This window comes from Phyllobates terribilis, unplaced genomic scaffold, assembly GCF_046119375.1.
Source record: "Phyllobates terribilis strain yellow unplaced genomic scaffold, ASM4611937v1 Scaffold_4__5_contigs__length_816908805, whole genome shotgun sequence".
In the NCBI taxonomy this organism is placed as follows: domain Eukaryota; kingdom Metazoa; phylum Chordata; class Amphibia; order Anura; family Dendrobatidae; genus Phyllobates; species Phyllobates terribilis.
Window position 1 is genome coordinate 758,765,888 of NW_027362764.1, and position 13,639 is coordinate 758,779,526.

The window sequence follows — 13,639 nt, forward strand, 5'->3', positions numbered from 1 at the left end:
GAATTGGAGTGCCTCTCAATTTTTGGCAGCCGTTGCATTCACTGCATAGGCCAACACTATGGGAGCCCCACTTCCTAATAATGGGAAAAAATATTTTCAGGAGGCCCTCCTCTACATCTCTTCCAAGGGGCATTGGAGTGCCTCCAAATTTTTGGCAACCCTTGCATTCACTGCATAGGCAAACACAATGGGAGACCTACTTCCTAATAATGGCAACATTGTTTTCAGGAGGCCCTCTGACCTCCACGTCTCTTCCGAGGGGCATTGGAGTGCCTCTAAATTTTTGGCAACCCTTGTATTCACTGCATAGGCAAACACAATGGGAGACTCACTTCCTAATAATGGGAACATTGTTTTCAGGCGGCCCCCTGACCTCCACGTCTCTTCCAAGGGGCATTGGAGTGCCTCCAAATTTTTGGCAACCGTTGCATTCACTACATAGGCAAACACAATGGGAGACCCACCTCTTAATAATGGCAACATTGTTTTCAGGAGGCCCTCTGACCTCCACGTCTCTTCCGAGGGGCATTGGAGTGCCTCTACATTTTTGGCAACCCTTGTATTCACTGCATAGGCAAACACAATGGGAGACTCACTTCCTAATAATGGGAACATTGTTTTCAGGAGGCCCCCTGACCTCCACTTCTCTTCCAAGGGGCATTGGAGTGCCTCCAAATTTTTGGCAACCGTTGCATTCACTACATAGGCAAACACAATGGGAGACCCACTTCTTAATAATGGGAACATTGTTTTCAGGAGGCCCTCTGACCTCCACGTCTCTTCCGAGGGGTATTGGAGTGCCTCCAAATTTTTGGCAACCCTTGCATTCACTGCATAGGCAAACACAATGGGAGACCTGCTTCCTAATAATGGGAACATTGTTTTCAGGATGCCCTCCTCTAAGTCTCTTCAAAGGGGTATTGGGGTTAGTGTTGAGCGATACCTTCCGATATCAGGAAATATCGTATCGGATTGGATCGGGCCGATACCCAAAAAGTATCGGATATCGCCGATTCCGATACCGGAAACCAATGCAAGTCAATGGGACACAAATATCGGAATGAAAATAAACCCTTTCTTTCCTTGTAGGTTAATTCTACATGAAGTAAAACAACTCAGAATAATGTAGAATGACATGAAAAGCCGGCAATTCATCAGCGGCATTCACCGGTACCCGACAATTTACAACAGAAAGAATAGAGCTTCACACATAGATTAGATAGATAGAAACATGTCAGTCACATATATATGAAGTACAGTGACAGTGTTGCTTACTGTACTTGTCATTTAGTGTAAAGGATTTATTAAAAAAAATATTAGTGTTTTCGTGCACCGTCTCTTTAAAAAAGCCGGCCGGCAATTCAGCATCTGTACCCGACAATTTATAACAGACAGAATAGAGCTTCACACATAGATTAGATAGATAGAAACATGTCAGTCACATATATAAGAAGTACAGTGACAGTGTTGCTTACAGAACTTGTCATTTAGTGTAAAGGATTTATTTAAAAAAATAATAGTGTTTTCATGCACCGTCTCTTTAAGAAAGCCGGCCGGCAATTCAGCATCTGTACCCGACAATTTAGAATAGAAGGAATAGAGAATCACACATAGATTAGATAGATAGAAACATGTCAGTCACATATATATGAAGTACAGTGACAGTGTTGATTACTGTACTTGTCATTTAGTGTTAAAATAAAGGATTTATTTAAAAAAAAATTGGCGTGGGGTTCCCCTTAATTTTAGGCTCTAGCGGAGGTTAAGCAGACAGCTGGGGCAAATGTTTGAAGCCTGGGAAGGGGGTAATACCCACGGAGCTTCCCAGGCTACTAATATCAGCCCCCAGCTGAATACCTAGCCTTTACTAGCTATTAAAATGGGGGACCCCCCCAAAAAAATGACGTGGGGTCCCCCCTAATTTAATAGCTAGCACAGGCTAGGCAGACAGCTGGGGGCTGATATTAATAGCCCAGGAAGGGTGCCATGAATATTGGCCCCCTCCCAGGCTAGAAACACCAGCCGTCAGCCGCCCCAGAAATGGCGCATCCATAGGATGCGCCAATTCTGGCACTTAGCCTCGCTCTTCCACGCTGCCCTGGTGCGGTGGCAGGGGGTAATAGGGTTGGGGTTGATGTCAGCTTATAATGCCAGCTGACATCAAGCCCAGGTTAGTAATGGAGAGGCGTCTATAAGACACCCCCATTACTAACCCCATAGTCAAAGTTAAAAGAAAACACAAACACCCAGAGTAAAGTCCTTTAATTGAAATAAAGACACAATTCTTTATTGTTCTAAATTAAACCATACTTACCATCACGCCCATTCCAGCTGAAGCCAACGATCTCCTGCAATAAAAGAAAAATAATAAAGCAACCTCATCCTTACCTTTCGATGGTTCCCAGGACAGCTCCAGCTCTGCTACATCGAGATGACAGGCTGGACCGCAGCAGAAAGCTGCCATCCAGCCTGTCATCCCGCAGACACTGAGAAGCGCAGGCATGCTTGCGCTCCTCAGTGTCTCTCTGTGACGTCATCCAGATGAGCCGAGTTCATGTCCAATGAACTCAGCTCACCTCATGCACGTCACTGACAGCGTGGGAAAATTCTCCTGCACTCAGCGCTTCAGCGTGAGAATTCTCCCACGCTGTCAGTGACATACATGAGGTGAGGTCATGTCCAATGAACTCAGCTCACCTCATGCACGTCACTGACAGCGTGGGAAAATTCTCACGCTGAAGTGCTGAGTGCAGGAGAATTTTCCCACGCTGTCAGTGACGTACATGAAGTGAGCGGAGTTCATTGGACATGACCTCGGCTCATCTGGATGCCGTCACAGCCAGACACTGAGGAGTGGAAGTATGCCTGCGCTTCTCAGTGTCTGCGGGATGACAGGATGGATGGTAGCGTTCTGCTGCGGTCCAGCCTGTCATCTCGATGTAGCAGAGCTGAAGCTGTCGTGGGAGCCATGGAAAGGTAAGGATGAGGTTGCTTTATTATTTTACTTTTATTGCAGGAGATCGTTGGCTTCAGCTGGAATGGGTGTGATGGTAAGTATGGTTTAATTTAGAACAATAAAGAATTGTGTGTTTATTTCAATTAAAGGACTTTTTTCTGGGTGTTGTGTTTTTTTAAATACTTTACTAGAAATTCATGGTGGTCATGTCTAATATTGGCGTGACCCCATGAATTTTGGGCTTAGGGCCAGCTGATAATGCCAAGCTGGCCTTAACCCCTTTATTACCCAGTGAGCCACCGCACCAGGGCCCTGGATGAGTTGGGTACAGCGCCAGAAGATGGCGCTTCTATGAACGCGCCATTTTCTGGGGCGGCTGCGGACTGCAATTTGCAGCGGGGGTGGCCCAGAAAGCTTGGGTCTCCCTGCGCTGCGGATTCCAGCCCCCAGCTGCCTAGTTGTATCTGGCTGGGCACAAAAATAGGGCGAAGCCCCACGCATTTTTTTTTTAAATTATTTCATGAAATTCATGGAATAATTAAGAAAAAAAGGGCTTCCCTATATTGTTGTGTCCAACCAGGTACAAATAGGCAGCTGGTGGTTGGGGGCAGCCCATTCCTGCCTGCTGTACCTGGCTGGACACAAATATAGTGCGAAGCCCCACGTCAATTTTTTTTTAATTATTTCATGAAATAATTTTTTTAAAAAAGGGCTTCCCTATATTGTTGTGTCCGGCCAGGTACAAATAGGCAGCTGGTGGTTGGGGGCAGCCTGTTCCTGCCTGCTGTACCTGGCTGGACACAAATATAGGGCGAAGCCCCACGTCAATTTTTTTTAAAATAAGTCCTTTATTTTAACACTAAATGACATTTGAGGAGTTAATAAAGATGCAGTCCCTAAATTATTATTTATTTTTTAATTAATTTTTCCCAAAACTTTTGACGTGGGCTTCGCCATATTTTTGTATGCCAGCCAGGTACAGCATCCAGCTTCTATGAACGCGCCATTTTCCGGGGTGGCTGCGCACTGCAATTTTCAGCGGGGGGAGGGGGGGGGGCAGAAAGCTTGGGCCTCCCTGCGCTGCAGATTCCATCCCCCAGCTGCCTAGTTGTACCTGGCTGGACACAAAAATAGGGAGAAGCTTCACGTATTTTTTTTTTTTAATTATTTCATGAAATTCATGAAATAATTAAGAAAAAAAGGGCTTCCCTATATTGTTGTGTCCAACCAGGTACAAATAGGCAGCTGGTGGTTGGGGGCAGCCCGTTCCTGCCTGCTGTACCTGGCTGGACACAAATATAGTGCGAAGCCCCACGTCAATTTTTTTTAAATCATTTCAGGAAATTCATGAAATAATTTAAAAAAATTGATGTGGGGCTTCGCCCTATATTTGTGTCCAGTCAGGTACAGCAGGCAGGAACGGGCTGCCCCCAACCACCAGCAGCCTATTTGTACCTAGCCGGACACAACAATATAGGGAAGCCCTTTTTTTCTGAATTATTCCATGAATTTCATGAATTTAAAAAAAAAAAAACGTGGAGCTTCGCCCTATTTTTGTGTCCAGCCAGGTACAACTAGGCAGCTGGGGGCTGGAATCTGCAGCGCAGGGAGGCCCAAGCTTTCTGGGCCCCACCCGCTGCAAATTGCAGTCCGCAGCCGCCCCGGAAAATGGCGCGTTCATAGAAGCGCCATCTTCTGGCGCTGTACCCAACTCATCCAGGGCCCTGATGCGGTGGCTCACTGGGTAATAAAGGGGTTAAGGCCAGCTTGGCATTATCAGCTGGCCCTAAGCCCGAAATTCATGGGGTCACGCCAATATTAGACATGACCACCATGAATTTCTAGTAAAGTATTTAAAAAAAACACAAACACCCAGAAAAAAGTCCTTTAATTGAAATAAACACACAATTCTTTATTGTTCTAAATTAAACCATACTTACCATCACGCCCATTCTAGCTGAAGCCAACGATCTCCTGCAATAAAAGAAAAATAATAAAGCAACCTCATCCTTACCTTTCCATGGCTCCCACGACGGCTCCAGCTCTGCTACATCGAGATGACAGGCTGGACCGCAGCAGAACGCTGCCATCCAGCCTGTCATCCCGCAGACACTGAGAAGCGCAGGCATACTTCCACTCCTCAGTGTCTGGCTGTGACGGCATCCAGATGAGCCGACAATGAACTCGGCTCACCTCATGTACGTCACTGACAGCGTGGGAGAATTCTCCTGCACTCAGCGCTTCAGCGTGAGAATTTTCCCACGCTGTCAGTGACGTGCATGAGGTGAGGTCATGTCCCATGAACTCGGCGCACCTCATGCACGTCACTGACAGCGTGGGAGAATTCTCACGCTGAAGCGCTGAGTGCAGGAGAATTTTCCCACGCTGTCAGTGACGTGCATGAGGTGAGCTGAGTTCATTGGACATGACCTCAGCTCATCTGGATGACGTCACAGAAAGACACTGAGGAGCGCAAGCATGCCTGCGCTTCTCAGTGTCCGCGGGATGACAGGCTGGATGGCAGCGTTCTGCTGCGGTCCAGCCTGTCATCTCGATGTAGCAGAGCTGAAGCTGTCCTGGGAACCATGGAAAGGTAAGGATGAGGTTGCTTTATTATTTTACTTTTATTGCAGGAGATCGTTGGCTTCAGCTGGAATGGGTGTGGCGGTAAGTATGGTTTAATTTAGAACAATAAAGAATTGTGTCTTTATTTCAATTAAAGGACTTTTTTCTGGGTGTTTGTGTTTTTTTTAAATACTTTACTAGAAATTCATGGCGGTCATGTCTAATATTGGCGTGACCCCATGAATTTCGGGCTTAGGGCCAGCTGATAATGCCAAGCTGGCCTTAACCCCTTTATTACCCAGTGAGCCACCGCACCAGGGCCCTGGATGAGTTGGGTACAGCGCCAGAAGATGGCGCTTCTATGAACGCGCCATTTTCCGGGGCGGCTGCGGACTGCAATTTGCAGCGGGTGGGACCCAGAAAGCTTGGGTCTCCCTGCGCTGCAGATTCCAGCCCCCAGCTGCCTAGTTGTACCTGGCTGGACACAAAAATAGGGCGAAGCGCCACACATTTTTTTTTTTAATTATTTCATGAAATTCATGGAATAATTAAGAAAAAAAGGGCTTCCCTATATTGTTGTGTCCGGCTAGGTACAAATAGGCAGCTGGTGGTTGGGGGCAGCCCGTTCCTGCCTGCTGTACCTGGCTGGACACAATTATAGGGCGAAGCCCCACATAATTTTTTTTTAATTATTTCATGAATTTCCTGAAATAATTAAAAAAAAATTGACGTGGGGCTTCACACTATATTTGTGTCCAGCCAGGTACAGCAGGCAGGAACGGGCTGCCCCCAACCACCAGCTGCCTATTTGTACCTAGCCGGACACAACAATATAGGGAAGCCCTTTTTTTCTTAATTATTCCATGAATTTCATGAAATAATTAAAAAAAAAAAAACGTGGAGCTTCTCCCTATTTTTGTGTCCAGCCAGGTACAACTAGGCAGCTGGGGGATGGAATCTGCAGCGCAGGGAGGCCCAAGCTTTTTGCCCTCCCCCCCCCCGCTGAAAATTGCAGTCCGCGGCCGCCCCGGAAAATGGCGCGTTCATAGAAGCTGGATGCTGTACCTGGCTGGCATACAAAAATATGGCGAAGCCCACGTCAAAAGTTTTGGGAAAAATTTATTAAAAAATAAATAATAATTTAGGGACTGCATCTTTATTAAGTCCTCAAATGTCATTTAGTGTTAAAATAAAGGATTTATTTAAAAAAAAAATGGCGTGGGATCCCCCATAATTTTAGTCTCTAGCGGAGGTTAAGCAGACGGCTGGGGCAGATGTTTGAAGCCTGGGAAGGGGGTAAAACCCACGGAGCTTCCCAGGCTACTAATATCAGCCCCCAGCTGAATACCTAGCCTTTACTAGCTATTAAAATGGGGGACCCCCCAAAAAAAAATGACGTGGGGTCCCCTCTATTTTAATAGCTAGCAAAGGCTAGGCAGACAGCTGGGGGCTGATATTAATAGCTCAGGAAGGGTGCCATGAATATTGGCCCCCTCCCAGGCTAGAAACACCAGCCGTCAGCCGCCCCAGAAATGGCGCATCCATAGGATGCGCCAATTCTGGCACTTAGCCTCGCTCTTCCACGCTGCCCTGGTGCGGTGGCAGGGGGTAATAGTGGTGGGGTTCATGTCAGCGCCAGCTGCCATGAAGCCCAGGTTAGTAATGATGGCCGTCTATATGACACCCCCATTACTAACCTACAAAGTGTTAAAAAGAAAAAACACACTACACCCAGAAAAAAATAATTTATTTGAAATAAAACACCATTTTATTTAATTCTTAGTTTACTAAAAAAAAAATAGTTACCTGTCCACGTTCCTGCGCTGATCTCCCATGCACAGCTGTCACATCTGGAGATGGTGACAGCTGTGCATGGCTGCTGTAAGCTCACGCTGCCGGGAACACGTCCGCTCCCGGCAGCGGGAGCCACTGACTGAGGTCACCGGAGTGCATTCAGGCAGCGCAGCTCCGGAGACCTCCTTTACGGCAGTGCTGTACCGTGGGAATTTCTCACGATACAGCAGTGCCGTAAAGGAGCTAACCGGAGCAGCGCTGCCTGAACTCCGGTGAACCCTTACGGCCCCGTCATTCTAGCGGCGGCAGCGGTTCAGAGCGGTCACATTCTATGTGGCTGCTCTGAACTGGAGATCTTCGTGGGACACTCGTGGACTACTACGGAGGGGTAAGGATAAGATTGTGGTTTATTATTTTATATTTTATTACAGGAGATCGATGGCTTCGGGGAATTAGGTGTCTTGGTGAGTATAGGTGTAGTTTTTTATTTTTTACTTTATTTTAGGTGGCGATCGGCGGGGACAGGTAATGTATGAACTAATTTCTTTTAGGTAACCACTGGCCACCAATGACATGTATTTAACATTTATTGGGGACACAGTAGGGCAATTTAAATAGCAGGATCAGGCTGATGGGAACTACTGCTCCCATCGAGCTGATCCTGCTGGCAGGAGTGGACGGGGGACAGACATAGGCCGATGGGAGTAGTAGTGTCACATCGGCCTATGTCTGCCCGCACACACACCCGCACACACACCCGCACACACACACCCCGCACACACACACCCCGCACACACACCCGCACACACACACACCCCGCACACACACCCGCACACACACCCCGCACACACACACACCCCGCACACACTAATCATGACGGGTCCGGGAGGTGAGGCTGACCTGTGCGGCCGTGGGAAAGTTGATGTGAGTTCATGCAGTCAAGCATGAACTCACATGAACCCTCTGAGGGCACCGCGGCTACTTCAAATGAACAGCTGATCGGCATCACCTGATACCTCAGCTGTTCATTTGAAATAACCGGCGGGAAAGCGCAGCACAGAACGGGAAAGCCGGCGGTGAAGTCTTTTCACTGCCGGCTTCCCCGCCCGGGTCCTTCGCTCCTTGGTGCTGCGCTCCCCGCCCGGTCCTAATTTACGATCGGGATGGGAGGTGGCGAGGGGAGCGGAGGATCGGGGTGGGAGGCTGCGGGGAAGCAGTATGGGGCTGCGTGATTGTTTAAAAGCCGGCGGCTTTTTACCGCGCGCCGGCTTTTAAACAATCAGGAGAATTCTCCCACGCTGGGATGGCATTCTGATGACAAGCTGGATCGCAGCTGAGCGCTGCCATCCAGCTTGTCATCCTTCAGAGACACTGCAGAGCGCAGGCATTATGGGAACTTCCGATTCCGGTATTCGATATTATAAAAGTATCGGAATTAAGTATCGGAATTCCGATACAGTGAATATCGGCCGATACCCGATATTTCAGTATCGGAATGCTCAACACTAATTGGGGTGCGTCCAAATTTTCAAAGTGATTTTTGCGGTGCGTCCAAATTTTGGGCAGCCCTGGCACTCACTGCATACGCGATAACAGTATAGGAGACCCATTCTTTAGTAATGGGAACATTAAAACATAGCCGGCTGATGGCTCTCTAAGAATAGTGAGGGCCGACTGCTGGCCCTTTAAGAATAGTAAAGGCCGCCTGATGGCCCTATAAAAATAGGCTTTGTGACTTTCAGAGTCCCTCCTTCATAAATGAAACATGATGTGTCTGATGATATCTCACACACCACATGGCCAGATAAGGTTGTAAAATGTTAAAATGACATTTCCTGGTGAATGCATTTGTCACGGTTGAAAGCAATGCAAAAGTGCAAAAACGCATCAAAAACGCTACGTGTGAACATAGCCCAAGGTGTGGAGGAGTATTTTTGTTTTTGGTTATTTATTTTGCCCTGGAAAGGATGTTCCTTAACATATTTCCCAGGAAAATCCATTTTGGTTTCGTTTTTGTATGTTTTATTGTGAGTCCGTATAAGTGGCATAATACCTCTGACAACGTTGTTGACAGCAGAGATCTGGGAGTCAGAGATGCTTCCAGGGGTCTTCCCCATGCTGTTCCCATGTCATTTGAGCACTGTTCCCATCGATTTGGGCAATTTTTAGGCCCTCTGCTGACCGCTGGGGGGGAGCCGCCTGAAAAATGCTCGAGTTTCCCATAGACTTACATTGGGCTCGTTACTCGGGTCGAGTACCTGAGTATTTTAGTGCTCGCTCATCACTACTCGTCACCTGTAAGATTACTATCCACCCTTGGAATTGTGTATTCTGCTTGCAGTTTGCAGTATATACTAATAAACTGCCGGAGACTTACACAACTGCAACCACTCACAGTGATGAAGATACAGACCAGCGGCTGCTCCAGTTTCTTACCTATATTTCATAATGTCGGAGAATTAGAAGCGATTTTAATTTATTTAAGGTATTACCTGTAAATCCACCTATCCCGTTATGCATGTCATCTTGCTGAAAGCCTCCTTTAATCAGATTGTTCAAATTCTCATAAATCTACTGCTGTACATTATTATAATTTCACTTAACTCTTTCCATGGATTCATTATTTTGTCTCTTACCTGCACATAAACATTCGATCATTTAATCCTTGTCCCCTTAAATCTTAAGATGCTGCAGAGTGGCTGGCTGATGCGGGCGGTTGAGTTGGTCAGATATAAAACAGCCAAGGGTTAGGGCATCATCAGATGCGACATAAGGAGGAAACACATACTTCTTCCCAAGTAATATAATATAGTATATCTACTACCATGCCAAGGACATAACCATTAGACTCGACTGAAAAACAGATTTTTCTCCCAAAGAAAAAAGACCTTTATTTGCAGTCAGCTATTTCTCGATTCAATATTACAGTAGTTATATTATAAATTGCAAAAAGAACTTCGGCACTCCATACATGAATATATAAGAAATATTGTATCTAGACTGATGTCACTTTGAAAAATGAAGGTTTTTTGCGCATAATTTGCCAATTTATGTGTGCCCATCAACCACGACAAGGTCACCTTCGTATGATGGGTAACTACGCTACGCTACCACTGGATATGCCACTCTTTGGCTGTAAGCGTGTATGGACAATATGTCTCTGCTTGGGTTAGCGTAGTTACCCATCATACGAAGGTGACCTTGTCGTGGTTAATGGGCACACATAAATTGGCAAAATTATGCGCAAAAAACCTTCATTTTTCAAAGTGACATCAGTCTAGATACAATATTTCTTATATATTCATGTATGGAGTGCCGAAGTTCTTTTTGCAATTTAGATTACTTTTTTCTTCAGAGCACCCGAATAGACCAGTGAGCGACCCTTCTCTTTTTCCTAGTAGTTATATTATAGCTATATATTATAGTAGTTATATTCTTGTACATATGAGCAGTATTAGAGTAGTTGGCTGTAAGCCATAATCATTAACATTAACAGAAATAAACACTTGAAATAGATCACTCTGTGTGTAATGACTCTATATAATATCTGAGTTTCACTTTTTGTATTGAAGAACGGAAATAAATTAACTTTTTATGATATTCTAATTTAGTGAGATGCACCTGTATATTCTTGTATGCATAGGGGCAGTGTAGTGCCGGCGTCCCTGCCCTCTGCTAGGCAGGGACGCTGTTCCCCTCACCGCTCTGCTCCGTGTCCGGCGTCCCTCTCCCGCTCTGCTGGCAGCGCGCGCTCCTTCCCGGCCACTGTGCTTAGGGCGCGCGCGCGCGCCCTCCCTCCCTCTTAAAGGGGCCGCGCGCGCCGTCCTAAGGAGTCCCCGGCCAATGGCCAGAGGACTTTACCATATATAAGGCACCTCCTCCAAAATGGAGGTGCCCGAGCAATGTTGTTGCACCGTTCTACTCTGCTTCAGCCCTCAGGTCCCGTTGCCAGTTACCTGCCAGTTACCTGCCAGATTCCTGCCAGCTTGCTGTCCTAATCCTGCCTGATTTCCTGTTACCTGCCTGCCTGCCTGAGGTCCGACGGTCTGCCTTACAACTCCGGTCAGTCTGTCTAAGGACCAACTTGCCCGCTCACCTGGGAGCGCACATCAGCTACCTGCCTGCTTGCCTGAGGTCCGACGGTCTGCCTTACAACTCCGGTCAGTCTGTCTATGGACCAGCTTGCCCGCTCACCTGGGAGCGCTTCTCCGCTACCTGCCTGCTTGCCTGCCCGGAGGCTCCGCTGTCACGTGCTGTGACCACCAGCTATTCCAGACTCTTGCCCGCTCACCTGGGAGCGCTTCTCCGCTACCTGCCTGCTTGCCTGCCCGGAGGCTCCACTGTCACGTGCTGGGACCACCAGCTATTCCAGAGACTCTTGCCCGCTCACCTGGGAGCGCTTCTCCGCTACCTGCCTGCTTGCCTACCTGGAGGCTCCGCCGTCACGTGCTGTGACCACCTGCTATTCCAGAGACTCTCGCTTGCTCACCTGGGAGCACACATCCTCCATCTGCCTTGCTAGCCTACCTGGAGGTTCAGCCATCACAGGTCGTACCTACCCTTTACCTAGAGACTGCCCCGGTCACTTGCCGTGACCTCCAGCCCGTTCTTCCAGAGACTGCCCCGGTCACTTGCCGTGACCTCCAGCCCGTTCTTCCAGAGACTGCCCTGATCACTTGCCGTGACCTCCTGCCCGTACACCCAGAGACTGTCCCGGTCACCTGCTGTGACTGCCTGCCTGGTCGCCACCCGCTCCCTTACAAGGACCGCTCCCTTGTATAGTAGCCCAGAGGTTCCGCCTCCCAGACCCGTTACAGTTTGCTCGGGCCATGGAACCCGGTGGCACCCAAGCTCCCTCGCTCTCGGACCTGTGTCATGAACTGTCCCGTCAAAGGTCCCAACAGGAGTCCATCCTGGGTCACCTGCGGAATGTCAATACTCGCCTGGACACTCTGACTGTTCCACCAACAACCTCCGCCAGTGCCATGTCTCGCAATCCGGCAGCTCCGCTGTCCACTAACACCATGATATCCTACCCCGGACCTCGGCTTTCTGCACCTCCTCGCTTCGGAGGCGACTCAGCCCAGGCTCGGGGCTTCATAAATCAGTGCACCCTGCACTTTGAACTATTGTCCCACCAGTTTAACTCCGACCGAGCCAAAATTGCATTCATCATGTCCCATCTCACCGGGGAGGCCCTGGCCTGGCTAAATCCTCTATGGGAGAGAGGAGACACCCTGGTGTCCAACTTGCCTGCTTTTCTCACGGCTTTCCGGAAAGTCTTCGACGAACCCGGACGGAAGACCTCATCCGCATCATCGTTGCTACGCCTCCGTCAGGAAAGTCTCACCGTGGGCCAATATGCCATACGGTTCCGTACCCTTGCCTCGGAGCTGGCCTGGGATAACGACGCTCTGGTTTCCGTCTTCTGGGAGGGTCTGTCCGGCCGTATTAAAGATGAACTTGCCGGTCGGGACATTCCTACCACTCTCGATGACTTAATAACTCTTGCCACCCGGATTGACCTACGGTTCCAGGAGCGTGCCAGAGAGGTCACCCGTGAGAGGAGGTTACCACGTCTAGCTCCTACTTTTCAGAAACCCGTCACTCCTTCTGTCTCTAACCAGGTACACCCTCCTGAGCCTATGCAGGTCGACCAGACCAAGATGGTCAAGACCTGTCAGGACTTACGCCGTGCCGAGGGGACCTGCTTCTACTGTGGCAGTAAGGAGCACCGGATCCGTGCCTGCCCGGAGAGGTCGGGAAACGCCTGTGTCTAGGTTCGCTCAGAGAGGTCCACCTAGACAAGAATAAATCCTCTCCATCCCTGCTGTTGTCAGTTTCAATCGTCTACGGGGAGAACCGTTATTTCGAACTAGCCCAACTGGACTCTGGAGCAGCCGGGAATCTTATTTCACAGTCCCTGGTAGAGAAATACCGCATCCCCACCAAACCTCTGACTGTACCCTTGTCTGTTGCTGCCGTGGATGGGGGGCTCTTACCACGCCCCATCCAACTCATCACCGAATCCATTACTCTGCAGGTGGGAATGCTGCATTCTGAAAGTATCTCCTTCCATGTTCTGCCTGGACTCTCTCACGCCCTCTTGCTAGGCCTACCTTGGCTCCAGAAACATGCACCCGTTCTTGACTGGCAGACCGGAGAAGTCCTTCGCTGGGGACAGGGCTGCCATAAGACCTGTCTGGTTCCCGTTCATCCCGTCCGTCCTTCTCCTACCCCAGCTAATCTACCTGGACTTCCGATTCCTTATTGGTCTTATGCTGATGTCTTTAATAAAAAGGAGGCAGAGACACTACCCCCTCA